The sequence below is a fragment of the Henckelia pumila genome, chromosome 1 (assembly GCF_033568475.1).
Source record: "Henckelia pumila isolate YLH828 chromosome 1, ASM3356847v2, whole genome shotgun sequence".
Classification (NCBI taxonomy): domain Eukaryota; kingdom Viridiplantae; phylum Streptophyta; class Magnoliopsida; order Lamiales; family Gesneriaceae; genus Henckelia; species Henckelia pumila.
The window spans coordinates 182,192,018-182,214,789 of NC_133120.1; positions in this window are offsets into that span (position 1 = coordinate 182,192,018).

Here is a 22,772-nt window from a genome sequence, read left to right on the forward strand (position 1 = left end):
GGATGAAGGGACCGTACTGTACGCTAACCAAAATCTATTGGTTCTTGCAGGCACTATCAGTGATACCTAGGGAATCATGGGGCGATGTTGCTAGGCGCTCTTACCAAGATTCGATGGGCAAGTCGGAAATTGTTGTTCCGAGTCACAAGGAGTTGTGAGCCCACGGCTAGCTGTATCCCTGAACCATTGAGGGTCACACAAGTAATGGATTTTTAATTTCCATTGAGATAGTTAAATTTAAAGAGTTAAATTTAATGAACAAAGAAGTGGGACTTCTTATTTAAGAATAGAGGGAGTAAGATTTCCTAAAATGACATAAGGATGGGCATTTTTGGAAATCACTGAATTCGGATTCAGAAAATTTATCTTGACTTTAAAATATGCAGAAATGGTTTCTGTGCACATTGGTGAAATTGGTTTATCAATCTGAGTCACGATGAATTTTATATTAATTTCTGAACATGCGGGCTTTGCTTATCAGGCTTGAACTTATGACTAATGGGCCCTAAGCTGTTAGCAGCCCACATTATAAATAAGTTATTGAAGTACAGAAATTATGTTGGAGAACGGTGATCAGATAATTCAGGATTGATACCCGGTGCAGCGGAAGTTTAAAAATTTTATATGGAACGATTCCATAATGGGTATCAAAACTTTACGATTAAATTGTGTGTGTAAAAATTAAATAACAATTATAAATTTTTACCTCCAATCTCGAATCGAGATTATGGACACCAACAGATTACTCTGCTCTTGTTGTATATCCCAAGAACTGATGGACGAACTGTTCTTCAATCAGGTCCACGAACAGAGATTTAATCCCTCTGATAGATTGCACTAGAAAATCTATCAGAAGTTTCTACGAAGAGAATTAACGAATTTGATCCGTTAAACCAGACTGTAAATTCAAAATTCACAGGCTGGATTTTTCCCGAGCAGAGGGGAGGGGGGCGGCCACTTAGAGAGAAAATCAGCTAGGGTTTTTGAAAATTGTGACCTCTGTTGTGTAATTTCTGTACTGCAATAACTTATTTATAATGTGGGCTGCTAACAGCTTAGGGCCCATTAGTCATAAGTTCAAGCCTGACAAACAAAGCCCGCATATTCAGAAATTAATATAAAATTCATCGTGACTCAGATTGATAAACCAATTTCACCAATGTTCACAGAAACCATTTCTGCATCTTTTAGAGTCAAGATAAATTTTCTGAATCCGAATTCAGTGATTTCCAAAAATGCCCATCCCTATGTCATTTTAGGAAATCTTACTCCTCTACTCTTAAATAAGAAGTCCCACTTCTTTGTTCATTAAATTTAACTCTTTAAATTTAACTATCTCAACGGGGATTAAAAATCTATTACTCTGTGTGACCCTCAATGGTTCAGGGATACAGCTAGTCGTGGGCTCACAACTCCTTGTGACTCGGAACAACAATTTCCGACTTGCCCATCGAATCATGGTAAGAGCGCCTAGCAACATCGCCCCATGATTCCCTAGGTATCACTGATAGTGCCTGCAAGAACCAATAGATTTTGGTTAGCGTACAGTACGGTCCCTTCATCCAAATATCCCGATCGAATCAACAACCATTGGTAAATCGAGAGTCGTTCGAGATTCGATAACTATGCAATACATCTTGTAGATCAAATAGTGACATCGCATGTGCTACTAAGAAACCATTTCTTAAAACACATCATGTACTCTGGCCAGAGATTCGTCACACTAATATCTCCTCAGATTGCATAGGATATCCACACTATCAAGTATGTGGTGAATCCTTGACAACAAAGCATCGACTCCTATATGTGTCGTAACTGTACCCAATCCCGACACCTGATGACCCCAATAGAGTCGGTAAACGAGTCAAAGCATAGTACTAGCATATAGAGTCTCAATGATGTTTCAAGTAGTAAGGACTAATGGTGTACAACCAAAACCGCGGACTTTATCCACTCGATAAGTGATAACCACTTGGAAAGTCCGGATAGGGTAGTTCGATCATTCATCGTATGAATATCCATTTGCATGCTTTGAACATCTCTATGTTCCATACCAATGCTAGTCTCAATCTCGAGCGATCATTATCCTTATTAACGGACGGCTCAATCGACTTGGAACTGTTTAGAATATACAGTGACTATAAGATGTGTTTCATGATAGACATCCCCATGTACTACCACATCTTACATACAATATAGTATATTCAAGGTCTTTATCAAAACAACAATAGTATATCATAATATAACAATATGAAGAAAGATAAAGTCATTGCCATTAATAAAAGTGTAAATTATATTAAACAAAAGATTGTTTATACAAAGAGTCATCAAAGCCCTTAGCCACAAGTTGGCTCACCGGGCACCCACTCTTTCAATCTCCCACTTGCCCTAAAGCCAACTAGTCATACTACGTAGACCCATTGCTTCGCGATGTTTGTCAAATAATGGTCCTGGCAAGGGCTTAGTAAGTGGATCAACGATATTGTCTGCAGAGGCCACTCTTTCGACAGTGATGTCTCCTCTTTCCACGATCTCCCGGATGATGTGGTATTTCCTCAGTACGTGTTTGGATCTTTGTTGAGACCTTGGTTCCTTTGCCTGAGCAACGGCACCCGTGTTGTCACAGTACACCAGGACTGGACCAACAACTTCAGGAATGACGCCCAACTCTTGGACGAAATTCCTCATCCAAACGGCCTCTTTAGCAGCAGCTGATGCTGCAATGTATTCTGCCTCAGTGGTGGAATCCGCTGTGGTGTCCTGCTTGGAACTCTTCCAAGAGACAGCACCGCCATTGAGCATGAACACAAATCCAGAGGTTGACTTCGAGTCATCCACGTCACTTTGGAAGCTAGAGTCGGTATAGCCTTCCAATTTTAGTTCTCTTCCTCCATATACCATGAACATATTCTTAGTCCTTCGTAAGTACTTAAGAATGTCCTTCACGGTTTTCCAATGCATTTGACCGGGATTAGATTGATATCTGCTCGTGACACTCAGAGCAAATGCTACATCCGGTCTGGTAGATATCATCCCATACAAGATACTACCTATGGCTGACGCATATGGTACATGTGTCATTTTCTCTATCTCTTCATCAGTCTTGGGACACATAGACTTGGATAGAGAAACTCCATGACACATAGGTAGATGTCCTCTCTTGGACCCATCCATTGAAACCGTTTCAATATGGTGTCGATGTAGGTTGCTTGAGTGAGTCCTATCATTCTCTTAGATCTATCTCTATAGATCTGTATCCCTAGAATATAGGATGCCTCACCCAAATCCTTCATCAAGAATCTACCTGATAACCATATCTTTGTTGACTGCAACATCCCTACATCAAGGGCAATCAACAAATCATCCTCCTCTTTTCAATGGCATAAACTACGGATATTGGAAAAACCCAAATGTCCCTATATATCCAATCCGTAGATTATGACCTTTGAAAGGTTACTGTGAAAGGTCCCTACATACCTACTAAAGAGGTTGAGGGTATCAAAGTTCTTAAGGGAATGGACGACTTTTCTAAAGAGGATATGAAACTTATATCTCAAAATGCTAAAGCCATGAATATTCTTCATTGTTCCTTAGATATGAACGAGTAAAACCGGATCTCAATGTGCTCATCCGCTAAAGAGATATGGGACAAGTTGGATATATGCCATGAAGGGACTAATCAAGTCAAAGAAACAAAGATCGATCTACTTCAACTCAAATATGAAACATTCGAGATGGAATCAAATGAAGATGTAGATACTATGTTCCGAAGGCTTACTCAAATTATCAATGAGCTAGCCCAACTCGGGGAACAATATCCAACCAAACAAGTGTGGAGGAGAGCTCTACGCGCCTTACCCAAGGAGTGGGATGCCAAGAGGACGGCTATCATAGAATCCAACAAAGGCGACACCGCTTCCTATGACCTTGATCAACTTCATGGGACTCTAAAAACCCACGAGTTGGAACTGTCAACAAGGAAGGAAATAAAGAAAGAAGATATCAAGACAAAGGGGATTGCTCTATCTAGCCAATCCAAAGAAGATGAAGATGATGATATGGCACTTTTTGCAAGAAAATTCAAAATATTTATGCGATGATACAACTTCAAAAAGAAGACGGACAAAGAAGTTACCTGCTACAACTGTCAACAACAAGGGCACTATGCAAATGAGTGTCCTCTCAAGAAGAAAGTTGACAAGGGAAAGAAGAAAGCACTCATAGCCACTTGGAGTGATAGCGACGATGACGAGGAGGAAGCAAACATCTGCCTCATGGCTAAAAGTGATGACATCGTCTCCGACGACGATGACGAGGTACCTTCCTATGACAAACTACTACATGCATATAAACAAATGTTTTATATGGCTAAGTCACTTAGAAAGGAAAATAAAAACCTTAAAAATGAATTAGAAACTAAGGGGCATGAAAACGTAAGATTAAAGGATGACATAGCCCAATTAGAAAAATCTTTTAATAAGTTCAATGTCAGTAGTAATAAATTGAATAATCTACTTAGCATGCAGAAATGTAGTTTTGATAAGGGTGGAATAGGGTACGGTAAAAAATCAATAGACTTTACTAGTCTAATTGCTAAAGAAAAAATGAGATCACCCCCTACATGCTCTTATTGTTGTAAAATTGGTCATGCTAGATATAAATGTAGATCCTTGAGATTTCAATATGATCAAAAGAGTTATATGAAATGGAGGTCTAAGAGTACTTAACAACTCATCAATTAGAATTATGAGATCATGATCTAAGGGAGTTCATCATAGACCGGTTTAAACTACCTTGACTTGCGACTGGTCTTCCTGATGAACGCTGCTCTGTCCAAGAAAATAGGTTTTTAAAGAGGCCATAGCCCTACCTACTACTGGGAGCACTCTTAGAAAGTGGCGATGATGTTGCTATGAGAGACTGAACTCTTAGAAGTCTATTTTGTATCTCTTTTTTCTAACACTGTGGACCCAAAAGAACTAAAGAGTACCAAAATCAATTCTTGCAGGGAAATAGGAAAACTGTTCTTCCTAGCATATGGTATCTAGACAGTGAATGTTCTAGACATATGACTGGGAACAAAGATCTACTCCAATCCGTCAAACCAAAGGAGAAGGGAACTGTCACCTTTGGAGACAACAGCAAAGGAGTAATTGAAGGAATCGGCTCAATAGATATATCTAAATCCTGCTTGATTGATGATGTACTCCTAGTGAAAGGGCTTAAACATAATCTACTAAGCATAAGTCAATTGTGCGATAGAGGTTATGAAGTCAAATTCACTCCCCAATACTGCACTATATCACTCATGACTGACATATCCATAAATTTCAAATGATATAGAAGTGAAAATGTATACAAGGTTTCTTTAAACAATTTATCTTTATCAAATATTAAAATCCTTATATCCTTGAATGTTGATGACAACATTCTTTGGCATAGACGACTAGGTCATGTTGGTCCTAGTACCATAGAAAAACTTTTTAAACTTGATTTAGTTGTTGGTATGTCAAAACTCAATTTAAATTAGATTTTGTTTGTGATGCGTGTCAACTTGGCAAACATACAAAAGAATCTTTTAAAAGCAAAAATTTTATATCTACTTCTATGCCCCTTGAACTTCTTCACCTAGATCTATGTGGTCCCTCGAGGAACGCTAGCCTAGGAGGGAAGCTTTATGCATTTGTCATTGTGGATGATTTCTTACGTTACACGTGGACATTGTTTTTAGCCCACAAAAATGATGCCTTTGATTATTTTAAAACTTTTGTCAAACGAGTTGAGAATGAGAAAAATATTTCTATAAAACAGATCCGTAGTGACCACGGAACTGAATTTCAAAATGAGAGTTTTACAATTTTTTGTGCAGAGAAAGACATCGGTCACAATTTTTCTTGTCCTAGGACTCCTCAACAAAATGGGGTCGTTGAGAGGAAAAATAGGACACTTGTGGAGATTGCAAGGACCATGATATGTGAGCATTCTATACCAAAATATTTTTGGGCTGAAGCAATGAACACTGCTTGTTACATCATCAATCGTGTATCAATAAGGCCAATTCTCAAGAAAACTCCATATGAATTATGGAGAGGGAGAAAGCCTAACATTTCTTACTTTCGAGCTTTCGGTTCCAAATGCTACATACATAATAACAGTAAGGACAACCTTGGCAAATTTGATGCCAAATCCGACAAAGGTATTTTTCTTGGATATTCCACAACAAGTAAGGCTTTTAGAGTTTTTAATAAACGTACTTTACATGTTGAAGAATCTATGCATGTTGTATTTGATGAATCTATGTCAATAGTCTCTCGCACTAACAATGATGATGTAGAATTACTCGAAGAAGAGATGGCTTCATCAAGTCTAAATGATTTAGATGTTTCTGTTGAGGAAACACCACTTCCGAAGGATTGGACGCTTCACAAAGATCATCCTATAGATCTTATCATTGGAAGTCCTTCGAAGGGTGTGACCACTCATTCTTCTCTTAATAATATTTGCAATCATCTTGCTTTTGTTTCACATGTTGAACCTAAGTGCATTGATGATGCTTTATTAGATGATTCTTGGATTATTGTTATGCAAGATGAATTGAATGAGTTTAAACGCAATGATGTTTGGTATCTTGTTCCTAGGCCGCATGATAAATCTATTATTGGAAATAAATGGGTGTTTAGGAATAAACTTGATGAGCATGGCACTATCACTAGAAATAAATCTAGGCTTGTAGCTAAAGGATATAGTCAAAAAAAAGGCATTGATTATGATGAGACATATGCGCCTGTTGCTAGACTAGAATCCATTCGCATGCTACTTGCTTTTGCTTGCTCTAGAAATTTTAAGTTATTTCAAATGAATGTTAAGAGTGCTTTCCTGAATGGTGAATTGAAAGAAGAAGTTTATATTGAACAACCTAATGGCTTTGTTGATGCTTTACTACCTAATCATGTGTATAGATTAAACAAAGCTTTGTATGGATTGAAACAAGCTCCTAGAGCTTGGTATGATAAACAGTCTAATTTCTTGCTTTCAAATGGTTTTTCAAGAGGAAAGATCGACATTACTTTATTCACCAAGAATGTCAAAAATGATCTTTTGATTGTGCAAATTTATGTTGATGATATAATATTTGGTTCTACTGACGAATCTCTTTGTCAAGATTTCTCCAAGCTTATGCAGGAACACTTTGAGATGAGCATGATGGGGAACTTAACTATTTCCTCGGATTGCAAATCAAACAGTGCAAGGATGGGTTCTTTGTGAACCAAAGCAAATACATCAAGGAGATTCTAAATAAGTTTGGAATGGAGAACACAAAATCATCATCCACACCGATGAGCACAGCAATCAGACTCGACAATGATGAAAATGGTAAAACTGTAGATCAATCTTCCTTTCGTAGTATGATTGGCTCCTTATTATATGCTACTGCTAGTAGATCGGACATTATGTTTAGTGCTTTCTTGTGTGCACGATTTCAATCATGTCCAAAGGAATCACATTTGTTCGCCTTAAAACGCATTTTCAAATATCTTTCAAATACTCAAAATCTCGGCTTGTGGTATTCGAAAAATTATTTCTTTGATTTAAAAGCATACTGTGATGGCGACTTTGGTGGATATAAGGTGGAAAGGAAAAGCACTAGTGGAACCTGTTTCTTTTTAGGAAACTGTTTAGTTTCTTGGTTTTCCAAAAAGCAAAACTGTGTTGCGTTGTCAACGACCGAAGCCGAATATATGGCTGCCGGTAGTTGTTGTGCGCAAATTCTTTGGATGAAGCATCAATTGCTCGACTATGGCGTCTCTTTTTCAAAAATCCCTATTTTCTGTGACAACACTAGCGCCATTTGTCTTACAAAGAATCCGATTCAACATTCGCGCACCAAACATATTGACATTCGTCATCATTTTATTCGTGACCACATCGAACGAAATGAAGTTGAACTTCAATATGTTGACACGTCAAATCAAATTGCCGATATTTTTACATAACCACTAGATGAAAATAATTTTATTCGTTTGCGTGGTGAACTTGGCATGATTGAGTTGTAAACACTTACGAACATAAATAAATTTAATGTCATATTAAGGGGGAGCTTAATATTAAAATCGAGCAAATTAATTTTGGATAATATAAATCAATTATATTTATTCAAAATTAAAAAGCTCACATTTTATGTGAATTATTTGATTTAATACTTAAAATTGCAAAATTTAATTTAAGGGTCATTTTTCGAATTTTTTGAAACTTCGGCTGGTTCGGACCACCCGAACCATAGTTCGGATCATCCGAACTGCCTCGCGCCCATTCAATTCAAGACTTTAAAAATTCCCTCCTAATTAGCCACTTCGGGCCCTCCGAACAAATCTTCGGATCGTCCGAACTATGGGCGGTAAAACTTTAAATTTTGACCGCCTCAGCTTCGGGCCCTCCGAGACACTTCGGACCACCCGAAGTTAAAAATGAACTGTTCGGATCATCCGAATGTACTTCGGGTCCTCCGAATTTGAATTACAGACTGTCAATCTTATCCCCTCGGTAACCAGGTTCGGACCGTTCAAACCCAGTTTGGATCGTCCAAACCCTCTGCTATATATACCCCCTCGGGCCATCCGATTTCTTCACCCCTAAAAACTTTCTTTTCTCCTCTTTCATCCGAAATATAGCCTAAAAATGCCTACCAAATGCCGTCGTGATCAAGCCAGCTCTAGCCACCCAATTCCTATCCATGATCCAAATTTATCGGCTATTTCTCGTCCTATCCCTGAGGATTATCCCACTCGACCGATTTTACCGTCGTATTTTCGATGTCACCTATCTTGCGACATCACATCTGCTTTTATTGCCTCTCATTACTGCCCAGCATTGGAAATCCTTTTTCCAGCCTTTCATTCCGGATGCCATCTTTCCAGAGTTACTTTACGAGTTCTACGCCAACCTGGAACTCGAACTTGGCGAGGAGATTCATATCGCCACGATTGTCCAGGGTCGGCATGTTCGCTTTTCTGTCTCCAACTTTTCCCAGTGGTTTGACCTTCCTTTGTGGGACCCAGCAACTATTTAGGTCAGGGATGGCCCACTGATGCTCCTACTTTTGATCGAGATGAGGTTCTTTCTATCATTCTTGGTCGTCCAGCCACTGTTGCCGACGATCGTCTTTCTTTGAAACAACTCCATCCCGACTACCAAATCATTCAGAAATTGATCACTACTTCCATCATTCCGCGCAGTGGAGACTCATCCACCTGCAAATATCTTGATCTTTATGTTCTCTACCATATTGTCTCTTCCCGTCCTTTCAACCTTTCTCGATTCATTATGCAGGCTATGCATAATGCGGCTAAAGCCACGAGGAAAGTTTCTCTACCTTTTGCTCGTGTCATCAACCGCATTTTGACTCATTTTGACATTTCTTTTGATAACTCAAATGCTCTTCCCATCTCTGATTTCCACACTTTCAACCATTCTTCGATTACCAAGATGGAACTATCTTGGAATCCTGTCCTTTCTTGTTGGGTTAATGACCCAACTCGTGCCTTTAAAAAATATCTTCCGAATAAACATTTTTCACTTCCTTATTCGAGTCTTTCACCCACTTCTCAAGCTAAGGGTTTTCCCAATGGGCCACCTGCCGAAGAAGGAGGACCTTCTTCTTCTAGTTTTCATACTTTTCCAAATCTTGGCGAGCTTCCATTTGAGTTACCCTAAGTTCCTGTGACCCCCGCTCCTCAGACTGATCGTCTTTTCGAGACTCTTCAGCCCATTGAAGGGAATCTAGCCAGCCACTTTGCATCTTCTACTGCCTCTATGGATGCATTGACTATGAGAGTTGCCTCGCTGGAGACTCGCTTCGATGACTTTTTCTCTCGCTATCCTCCGCCGCAGCACGATGATGAGTCTTAGATTTTATTTTTGCATTTTAAGTTGTACTTATTTATGCTTTTAATGTAAAAATTTCTAAATTAGTTTAATGAAATTATTGTGTAAATTAATTTTCTCATCTTTTAATTGCTTTTTGATTATCGCAAAAAGGGGGAGAATTAATTTGGTTAAATAATTATTCATCAAATTTAGGGGGAGTTTTATTCATGCAATTATATTGTGCAAATTTAAATTGTTTATTTAATATTGTACAATTATTTCTCATATTTAACCAAGTTTTGTGATCATCAAAAAGGGGGAGATTGTTACGCCTTAAACACATATAAATCTCGTGTAATGAGATTAATGTTTTTAATGCATTAACAATTCTCATAATTAAATTGTTTTGATGATTACAAAACTCGGTTAAACGTTACTAACAGTTTAAAGTGAGAAATTTGCAGGTAATAATATTTTTGATTATAGACAATATTGGAAGCAAGAACCGATAATCAAAAAATTGGGAATAAAAATTCAAAAGTTCAAATCTGTCCAGGTTCGAACGACCCGAAGACAACTTTGGATGCTCCGAAGTATTTCCAGAATTTAATAAAGATCGGAGGACAAGTTCGGAGACTACTTCAGACAATCCAAAGTGAGTTCGGACAACCCGAAGATTTTCCAGAAATTAAATAAAGATCGGAGGCACTTTCGGAGGCCACGAAAAGACTACTTCGGACGATCCGAAGTGAGTTCGGAAGACCCAAAGATTTTCCAAAAATTAAATAAAGATCGGAGGCACTCTCGGAGGCCACGAAATGACTACATCGGACGACCCGAAGACAGGTTCGGATGACCCGAACTCCTTTACGGCCATGAATATTTTGTCAGAAGAAAATTTGCCGGAATGAATTTAATACCGCCGTTTGGACGACCCGAAGATGACTTCGGACCACCCGAACAGTTCACCAGCCGTAAGAATTTGAATTTCAATCAGACAAGGTTCGGACGACCCGAAGGCCGGTTCGGACGACCCGAACCCGTTCGGATTGGCACCTATAAATACATGTCATTTGAAGCCTTCTCAACTCACCAATTCACTCTCAACTCTCTTTGCAAGCAAGTTCATCTCCTACAAGAGTTAAAAGAAATATTTGTGAGATATATAATCAAAATCGAGGGTTGTTTGTATAAGTTCATTCGTGAGTTGGTTGCTCGGTTATTGTAAACACTTGTGTGCGAAGCCATGTGTATTTACGAGTGTTGTGGCTATCCTTGGAGCCTTTAAGGCCAAGTGTTGAGTTGTATCGATGCGATGATCGTGTCAAGTTGTAAGGCTATCCTTGGAGCCATAAAAGCCAAGTCGTTCGAAGTGCTAGTGGATCCTTGTTTAATTGATCTTAACCAAGAAGGGGAGACGTAGACGATTTATCGTCAAACTTCCATAAACATCTCTTATCTCTTTTACTGCTTTATTTACATTACGCATTTATTTACTGCACTTATTATTAATTGCTTTAAGTCTTCCGCTTGCGTATTTGCATAATCGCTTTAAATTGATAAAGTTGCCAATAGAACCTAAATCCCTCCCCCCCCCCCCCCCCCCATTAGGTTCTAACAGATTCTCTTTTATTTCCAAGCCTATTACCCAGCTGACTCAGAAGAATGCACCTTTTATCTGGACTACAGATTGTGAGGCTAGCTTTGTTGATTTGAAGAGGAGATTGACCAGTGCTCCGATTATTTCTATTCCAAAAGGTACTGGAGGTTTTACCGTTTATTGCGATGCTTCTAACCAAGGCTTGGGATGTTTTCTTATGCAGCATAAGCATGTGATAGCGTATGCATCGAGGCAGCTGAAACCGCACGAGACTCGTTATTCGGTTCATGATCTTGAACTAGCCGCGATTGTTTTTTCTTTGAATATCTGGCATCACTATCTTTATGGTGAGTCTTTTGAGATCTTTTTTGGCCATAAGAGCCTTAAGTATTTGTTTTCACAGGCAGAACTGAATATGAGACAGAGAAGATGGTTAGATCTGTTGAAGGATTTCGACTGTGAAATCAAGTATTATCCGGGAAAGTCGAATGCAGTTGTAGATGCCTTGAGCCGAAAGATTTGTTCTTTATCTCTTTCTACTATCGGTGTTTCTCATTTGATAGATGATTGTTGCACTTCTGGTTTAGATTTTGAAATAGATAGGAAGACTATCAGAGTATGTGATATTCAAGCCGAGCTAGAGTTATTTATTTCGATCAAAGAAGCACAGAAGTCTGATCCGAGCATTCAGATTTCAGTAGTCAGATCTGGGCATCAGTCTGAATTCCAGGTTAGAGATGACATTTTGTTTGTGAATAACCGTATTGTTGTGCCTGATATTTCAAAGTTGAGGCAGCGTATTATCCGAGAGGCTCATTACAGTCAGATCAATGTTCATCCTGGAGGTCGTAAGATGTATAGCGATCTGAAGAATCAGTTTTGGTGGAAAAGAATGAAGAGCGACGTTGCGAGATTTGTGTCTTGATGTTTGAACTGTCAGCAAGTGAAATCAGAAAGGAAGTGACCGGATGTTCTGTTGCACAGTCTATATGTTCCTGAATGGAAATGGGATCACATTTCTATGGATTTCATCACGAAGCTACCACGATCTGTTCGAGGATGCGATGCCATTTGGGTAGTGATCGACCAATTGACAAAGTCTGCTTGTTTTATTCTGTACAGGATGACGTATCATCACGATCAGATGGTTGAGTTATATGTTAGCAATGTTGTGAGATTGCATGGTGTGTCGAAGTCGATCGTTTCAGACCGAGACCCTAGATTCACTTCGCACTTTTGGCAAAGTCTTCAGGAGGCACTTGGTACTCGATTGCATCTGAGTACAGCTTATCATCCTCAGACCGATGGACATTCAGAGCGGACTATCCAGACGTTATAGGATATGCTTCGAGCAGTAGTGCTATACTTTGGCACTAATTGGCAGGATTCTGTAAGGCCCGGGATTAATTAGAAATTAATCCGAATTTATTTAATTTTAATCCGAGTATATTTAATTTGGGAATATTTAGAGTTTGATTTAAATTCTAATATTCTTAAATTATTTAGGATTGAAATTGAATTAAAATAAGGGCTGAGGACTAAATTGCAATTATTGAAGAATTGAGGGACTAAAGTGCAATTTTATTGAAAGTTATCAGATTTTATTAGCTTACTCAGCTTATGCAACGTGTAAGCATGATTTTGTTCAGAAAACTTTCGAAACCAAGAGCAGAGTTTCGTTCTTCCTCTTTTCTTTGAAAGTTTGATTTTCGAATTGCCATAACTTTTGAACCGGTTGTCCGATTTCAATTCCGTAAAGTGTTCTGGAATCCTTACGACGAGGGCTTCGATCTCGTGTAAGTTTTATGTTATGTTTTATGGATTTCGAAATTGATATGTGGCAAAGATCAGATTCTGAAATTTTGGAATTGTGCTTGGTGTTCTATCGTTTGAATATGCAACACCGGAATTGATGAGCTTATGTTATTGTGCCCAAATATGATCTCCAGCTTATGATTGTAGATTATAGCTATTTCAATGAAGATTTGAATGAGTTATATCAGCTGGTTTGGGAAATATATCTATAAGTTTGAATGATATTGAAAAGAGAAATTATTTCGAAGTCGGGATTACGTCGGTTACCGATTTGGAATCGCTACGTCGTTTAATCGAGTTTTGGAACTGTTTTGATAGCCGAATTCTGAGTTGAAGTTGTTATTGAGATGTTATCAATATTATAGTATTTTTATTGTTCAGTTTCAGTCAAGTTTGGAAGGCCAACAACACGAGATGCCGACTTTGAACGAACGAAGAAAGAGTTGAGGTTTGAAATGCGATTGATTGATGAATTCTTGATGGTTTTGACTTGTTTCTGAAATGATAGATTGATATGAAGTTTGATATATGTATTTTGATTATATCTTGCAGATTTGAAGAGTTCAGAACCGAGATAAATGAAGGTATAATGACGACATCGCGAAGTAGGGACTTTGAAACTCAAAAACGATTATCTTTGAGTTGGCCCGCAAATATCACATACTTGTTTATGTTTTGATTTGATTGTGGTGTTGTCGATCCATCTCAGGTATTGGATCTTTAAATTTGAGTTGATATGATGTTATATCGAATGGATTCTAAGCCAAGGTTGCGATTAACCTTATTTGCGAGTCGTTTACGAATTCGTTAGATAGATATCCATGTCAAGATCAGTTATGAATCTTGATGGCTTCGAAGTTATATGAATCAATTCATATTTAAAGCGTTTGAGTACTCTATTTGTTGAGTCGAGTTTTAAATAGAGTTAATATGATTTGTTTAACGCTTTCGATATGTTGGTTATACTGAGATTTGTATCTCACCGGAGTTTATCCGGCTGTTGTCTTGTTTTGTATGTGTGCATGACAAAAGAGAGGGCAGGAGCTGATCATCGACTTCATTGACAGCTGGGAGAGAGTCTAGCACGTGAGGACTCGGGTTGTAGATGATGTTTTGAATGTTAGAAGCAAGGAACCTTAGAACTTGTTGGTTTTGGAATACATGTATGAAACTTGAGATAGTTTGGGTCGTTTATCGTTCTTTAGCGACTTGGTTGATGTAATAAAATGCATGTATACTTGCTTGAGACACTATTTATATGTATAAGCTTGTGTTCATATCAAAACATCAGGTTTGGGAGCTGTAATTTTCGGGCAAGAAGTTGTCCAGGGCAGCGCCCGAGCTGCAGAAAACAGCAGCCCGAGCGCGGCCTGGGGCAGAAAGTTGCTCTTCGAATGGGCAGGGCGCGCCCGAGCGGCGCTTTTCAGCCGCTCGAACGCAGCCTATTTTAAAAAAATAAAAAAAAAATTTTTGTTTGTTACAGCTTCGGATGCTTGGTGATTGCTTATTCATTAATTGCCCTTAAGATTTGAGATTAGCAACCCGAGGCCCCACAACAGGTGGTATCAGAGCGTTAAGTTTCTCGGACTATGAATAGATGAGCGGGGTAGATCGAGTCTTTTACTCTGATTTAAGTATTCTTGAAACATGTTTATTATCTGACTTGATTTACAGCTTTAAGAATTGCATGCTATCCATTATCTGATATTATTGGAAGCATGTAATAATACGACTGAATCAGATTCGATCTTTTGAGAAGGCATTGAGGAACTGAAACAGAAATGTGTTATGATATGATGAACTGTACACTAATCTGTTTGATTATCAGATATGCCTCCCCGACCAGCACCGAGAGTTAGGCAGACATTGGCTACGAATCAGCCTGAACAGAAAAATGCTGCACAGGTCCCAGTGACATTGTCTGAACATGGACAGGGTAGTACGTCTACTGATGAGTTCAGTGATGCTAATCCGATGGAGAAACTTTTGAAACGATTCCAGTCATTCAAACCACAAAAGTTGCAAGGAACAGAGAATGCTATAGAATGTGAGAACTGGCTGGAAGATATTAAGCAGTTATTTGAGTCCATTGATTATACAGATGATCTTCGTGTGAGACTGATAATTCATCAATTGCATGGCCTTGCCAAGAGTTGGTGGATAGCGACGAAAAGAGCACTGGAAAACCAAGGTACTGTTATTACCTGGTCTGTATTTCGAACTGCTTTCTATCAGCGTTTCTTTCCTGTGTCTTATCGCAAGGACAAAGGAGCAGAATTTGCAAGTTTGCAACAGGGACAGTTGAATATTGAAGAATATGTCGCTAAATTCACTAGCCTGTTGAAGTTTGCACCACATATCGCTGTTAGTGACGAAGCTCAAGCCGATCAATTTATCAATGGCTTGAATCCTGATGTGTTTACACTGGTGAATTCGGGAAGACCGAATACCTTTGCTGATAATCTGAATCGAGCAAAGGGTGCAGAATCAGGGATACTAAAACAACGAGGAGCACAGTTTGTGCCACAGCCAGTGAGACAACCACAAGAACAGCCACAGATTCCACAGCCACCTCGATTTGAAGCTGGAGGTAGCAGCAGTGGAAAGAAAAATTTCTTCAAGGGTAAGAGAAAACAGTTCAAGAGATCAGGTGGTGGTAGCTCTTCTAGTTCTAGTGGATCCCGACAGTCTAGAGCTGGACAAAAGTCTGATGTATATTGCACCAAATGTGGAGGTCGCCATACTGATGAACAATGCCGAGGTGTGTTTGGAAGCTGCCACATTTGCAACAAGATGGGACACTTTGCAAGAGTGTGTCCACAACGAGGATCTGAAGGTGCACAGGGTGCAGGAGCATCGAGACCGGTGGGTCAATCTACATCTTTAGTTCACTCTTTTCAACCACAGCCTGCCGCACCGAGTAGAGAATGAGGTCAGACGGTGAATCAACCTCCAAGGCAACAAGCAAGGGTGTTTGCATTGACTGAGGAGCAAGCACAAGCGGCACCAGATGATGTGATTGCAGGTAACTGTTCTCTTTATGGTTATCCTGCTTATGTCTTATTTGATACTGGTGCGTCGCATACTTTTATATCTGAGCAGTTTGTTGCATTGCATTCATTACCTGTTGAGCCCTTAGCTACTGTTGTATCTATTTCATCACCTCTGGGTCGAGGTATTGTATCAGTGAAGTCTGTACGAAATTGTATATTACAGTGTGAGGGGCATGAGATTGAGCTTGATTTTATTGTACTCGGTTTGTCTGATTTTGATTGAATAATCGGTATTGATATGCTAACCAAGTACAGAGCTACAGTAGACTGTTTTCAGAAGATTGTGAAGTTCAGACCTGATATGACTGATGAATGGAAATTTTATGGTAAGGGATCAAGATCTAAAATTCCATTGATATCTGTTCTTGCTATGACTGAGTTGTTACAGAAAGGAGCAGAAGGATTTCTAATCTATGCTGTTGATGTATTGAAGACTAGTCCGAAATTGACTGATACACCGGTGGTGAGAGAGTTTGCAGATGTATTCCCTGATGAGATTCCAGGATTTCCACCATACAGAGAGGTAGATTTCAGTATTGAATTGATGCCAGGTACACAACCGATATCAAAAACACCGTACCGAATGGCACCGATTGAATTGAAAGAATTGAAAGATCAACTTGAAGATTTGTTGTCCAAGGGTTATATCAGACCAAGCGTCTCTCCTTGGGGTGCTCCGGTATTGTTTGCTAGAAAGAAGGACGGATCGATGAGACTATGTATTGACTACCGGCAATTGAACAAAGCAATGGTAAAGAATCGCTATCCTTTACCTCGTATCGATGATTTATTTGATCAATTGCAGGGATCGTCAGTATATTTGAAGATTGATTTGCGATCCGGATATCATCAACTGAGGGTTAGAGACGAAGATATTCCTAAGACTGCATTTAGAACCAGGTATGGCCATTATGAATTCATAGTCATGCCTTTTGGTCTAACGAATGCACCAGCAGTTTTTATGGGATTGATGAATAGGGTATTTCAAAGATATCTAGATGATTTCGTGATCATATTTATCGATGATATCTTGATTTATTCTAAGAATATGTGTGAACATGCTGATCATCTCCGAATTGTATTGAGAACGTTACGGGAAGAAAAATTATATGCCAAGTTATCCAAATGTGAGTTTTGGTTGCAGCGAGTCGTGTTTCTTGGCCATATAATTTTAGGAGATGGTATATCAGTGGATCCAAGCAAAGTAGAAGCTGTGATCCGTTGGCAAAGACCGACGTCTGTGCCAGAAATTCGAAGTTTTATGGGCTTATCTGGTTATTATCGTCGATTCATTCGAGATTTTTCATCTATAGCGAAGCCTATTACACAGCTTACACAGAAGAATGCACCATTTGTTTGGTCTGAGACATGTGAAAGGAGTTTTGTTGAACTAAAGAAGAGATTGACTATTGCGCCAGTGTTGACAATCCCTAAAGGTACTGGTGATTTTGTTGTTTATTGTGATGCTTCTCACCAGGGTTTGGGATGTATTTTAATGCAGAAAGGACATGTTGTTGCTTATGCTTCTCGACAATTGAAACCACATGAGGTTAGGTATCTGATTCATGATCTTGAATTGGCTGCTATCGTTTTTTCATTGAAGATTTGGAGACATTATTTATATGGCGAGAAGTTTGAAATCTTTTCTGATCATAAAAGTCTGAAGTATCTATTCTCACAATCTGAATTGAACATGAGACAACGACAATGGCTTGATTTATTGAAGGATTTTGATTGTGAAATCAAATATTATCCGAGAAAATCTAACGCAGCAGCAGATGCCCTGAGTAGAAAAGTATGTGCTCTATCTTTATCTACTATAGGTGTATCTAATTTGATTGAAAATTGTTGTGTTTCTGGATATGTGTTTGAGACAGATAGAAGGCCGATGAGAGTGTATGCAATCAGTGCTGAGCCAGAGTTGTTGATTCGTATCAAAGAAGCACAGAAAGCTGATCAGAATGTACAGAAATCGATTGAAATGATCAGATCAGGACATCAGTCTGAGTACAAGCTTAGTGACGATGATATCTTGTATGTGAATAACCAAATAGTTGTTCCCAATATTGCAGATTTGAAACAGAATATTCTGAAAGAAGCCCATTGTAGTCGCTTTAGTGTTCACCCTGGAGGCAGAAAGATGTACAACGACATGAAGAGTCAGTACTGGTGGAAGCAAATAAAGTCTGATGTGACTGAATTTGTATCCAAATGTTTGAATTGCCAACAAGTGAAGGCTGAAAGAAAGAAACCGGGTGGCTTATTACAGAGTTTATCAATTCCTGAATGGAAATGGGATCACATTTCCATGGACTTTGTAACGAAGTTGCCACGATCATCTCGAGGATGCGATGCTGTTTGGGTGATCATTGACAGATTGACAAAATCTGCGTGCTTTATTCCTTATCGAATGACTTATCATCATGATCAAATGGCGGATCTTTATATTCGAGAAGTGGTAAGACTTCATGGTGTGCCAAAGTCGATTGTATCTGATCGAGATCCGAGGTTTACTTCGCACTTTTGGCATAGCCTACAGGAAGCTCCAGGTACGCGTTTACATTTGAGTACTGCTTACCATCCTCAAACCGACGGTCAATCTAAACGTTTCAGACGCTTGAGGATATGCTTAGAGCTGTAGTACTTGATTTTGGTGTTACATGGCAAAATTCTATACCACTTGTGGAATTTTCTTATAACAACAGTTATCAGACGAGTATAGAGATGGCACCATTTGAAGCATTATATGGGAAGAAGTGTCGATCACCTTTGTATTGGGATGATGTTTCTGAGGTACCTGAGTTAGGGCCAGATATGATCAGGCAGATGACTGAAAAGGTGAAACTGATACAGCAGAGAATGAGAACAGCACAGCACAGACAGACCAGATATGCGAATGTACGACGACGGCCGTTATCTTTTGATCAGGGAGATAGAGTGTTTCTGAAGATTTCACCGTCCAGAGGCACCGTTCGATTTGGTAAACGAGGGAAATTATCTCCGAGGTATATTGGGCCGTATGAGATTCTCGAGAAGATAGACAATCTAGCTTATCGACTCGCTCTTCCTATGTCTTTATCTGGAATACATGATGTCTTTCATGTATCGATGTTGAGGAAGTACATATCTGATGCATCTCATGTGATTCACTCCGATGAAGCTGAATTGGATGACACTCTTAGTTATTTCGAGCAACCTATTCAGATTCTTGATAGAAAGACGAAGCAACTCCGAACGAAGACCATTCCATTGGTGAAGATTCAATGGAGTCGACACGGAATTGAAGAAGCGACTTGGGAAGTCGAAGAAGATATGAAGCAACGATTTCCTTATCTATTTCACTGATGTGAGTTCTTATTCAGTTTTCAGTTATTCTTTATTCTTATGAGCATGCGGACTGCATATCTATACTGTTTATGAATTCGAGGACGAACTCATGTCTTAGTGGGGGAGAAATGTAAGGCCCGGGATTAATTAGAAATTAATCTGAATTTATTTAATTTTAATCCGAGTATATTTAATTTGGGAATATTTAGAGTTTGATTTAAATTCTAATATTCTTAAATTATTTAGGATTGAAATTGAATTAAAATAAGGGTTGAGGACTAAATTGCAATTATTGAAGAATTAAGGGACTAAAGTGCAATTTTATTGAAAGTTATCAGATTTTATTAGCTTACTCAGCTTATGCAACGTGTAAGCATGATTTTGTTCAGAAAACTTTCGAAACCAAGAGCAGAGTTTCGTTCTTCCTCTTTTCTTTGAAAGTTTGATTTTCGAATTGCCATAACTTTTGAACCTGTTGTCCGATTTCGATTCCGTAAGGTGTTCTGGAATCCTTACGACGAGGGCTTCGATCTCATGTAAGTTTTATGTTATGTTTTATGGATTTCGAAATTGATATGTGGCAAAGATCAGATTCTGAAATTTTGGAATTGTGCTTGGTGTTCTATCGTTTGAATATGCAACACCGGAATTGATGAGCTTATGTTATTGTGTCCAAATATGATCTCCAGCTTATGATTGTAGATTATAGCTATTTCAATGAAGATTTGAATGAGTTATATCAGCTGGTTTGTGAAATATATCTACAAGTTTGAATGATATTGAAAAGAGAAATGATTTCGAAGTCGGGATTACGTCAGTTATCGATTTGGAATCGCTACGTCGTTTAATCGAGTTTTGGAACTGTTTTGATAGCCGAATTCTGAGTTGAAGTTGTTATTGAGATGTTATCAATGTTATAGTATTTTATTGTTCAGTTTCAGTCAAGTTTGGAAGGCCAACAACACGAGATGCCGACTTTGAACGAACGAAGAAAGAGTTGAGGTTTGAAATGCGATTGATTGATGAATTCTTGATGGTTTTGACTCGTTTCTGAAATGATAGATTGGTATGAAGTTTGATATATGTATTTTGATTATATCTTGCAGATTGGAAGAGTTCAGAACCGAGATAAACGAAGGTATAATGACGACATCACGAAGTAGGGACTTTGAAACTCAAAAACGATTATCTTTGAGTTGGCCCGCAAAAATCACATACTTGTTTATGTTTTGATTTGATTGTGGTGTTGTTGATCCATCTCAGGTAGTGGATCTTTAAATTTGAGTTGATATGATGTTATATCGAATGGATTCTAAGCCAAGGTTGCGGTTAACCTTATTTGCGAGTCGTTTACGAAATCGTTAGATGGATATCCATGTCAAGATCAGTTATGAATCTTGATGGCTTCGAAGTTATATGAATCAATTCGTATTTAAAGCGTTTGAGTAATCTATTTGTTGAGTCGAGTTTTAAATAGAGTTAATATGATTTATTTAACGCTTTCGATATGTTGGTTATACTGAGATTTGTATCTTACCGGAGTTTATCCGGCTGTTGTCTTGTTTTGTATGTGTGCATGACAACAGAGAGGGCAGGATCTGATCATCGACGTCATTGACAGCTGGGAGAGAGTCTAGCACGTGAGGACTCGGGTTGTAGATGATGTTTTGAATGTTAGAATTAAGGAACCTTAGAACTTGTTGGTTTTGGAATACATGTATGAAACTTGAGATAGTTTGGGTCGTTTATCGTTCTTTAGCGACTTGGTTGATGTAATAAAATGCATGTATACTTGCTTGAGACACTGTTTATATGTATAAGCTTGTGTTCATATCAAAACATCAGGTTTGGGAGCTGTAATTTTCGGGCAAGAAGTTGTCCAGGGCAGCGCCCGAGCTGCAGAAAACAGCAGCCCGAGTGCGGCCTGGGGCAGAAAGTTGCTCTTTGAAATGGGCAGGGAGCACCCGAGCGGCGCTTTTCAGCCGCTCGAGCGCAGCCTATTTTAAAATAAATAAAAAAAAAATTTGTTTGTTACAGCTTCGGATGCTTGGTGATTGCTTATTCATTAATTGCCCTTAAGATTTGAGATTAGCAACCCGAGGCCCCACAATTCTTTGCCTCTTGTCGAGTTTTCTTACAACAACAGCTTCCAAGCGTGTATTGGTATGGCGCCTTTTGAGGCATTGTACAGCAAGAAGTGCCGATATTTGTTGTTTTGGGATGATTTTTCCAAGTCACCTAATTTGGGACCGGATATGCTTCGAGATATGGGAGAGCAAGTTAAGATCATTCAGTTGAGAATGAAGTCAGCTCAGGAAAGACAGGCGAAGTATGTGAATTTCAGACATAGACCTCTGAGTTTCGAGCAGGGAGACCGAGTTTTCCTTAAGATTTATCCTTTCAGAGGCACTGTTGGATTTGGTAAGAGAGGAAAGTTATCTCCGAGATTCATCGGACCGTACGAGATTCTCGAGAAGTTAGGCGATCTTGCCTTCAGACTTGCACTTCCTCCGTCTTTATCTGGTATTCACGACGTTTTTCACGTCTCTATGTTGCGGAAGTATCATCCAGGTCATTCTCATGTTCTTCAGCCTGACGAAACCGTGCTTGACGAGACTCTAAGCTACTTTGAGTGACTGATTCAGATCCTTGATCGGAAGGAGAAGCAACTCAAAGCCAAGTTGATTCCTTTGGTGTAAGTGCAGTGGAGCCGTTATGGAGTCGAGGAAGCGACTTGGGAGATAGAATCTGACATGAGACAGCGTTTTCCTGAGTTATTCGGATGACGTGAGTTCTTCTTACTGTCTTTAATTTTTTATTCTATCATATGAGTTGTGATTCTTATTGATTTCGAGGACGAAATCTCTTATTAGAGGGGGAGAATTGTAACGCCCCGATTTTATCTTAATCGAGCTTATTTGAGATAATCGGAGATTACAGAGTTTAAGAGCCGAATTGATTTTGATCAAGGTCTATTTTGCAAATTTTGGAAATTTTAGGGAGTAAAGAGTAAATTTGAGTTCTAATATATATTCCTTGACTTTTCTTGGGAGACTTAGTCTTCTTCTCCTTCCCCCAGCACGGTTCCCTCCATTGAAGCGCCCCATTGAGAT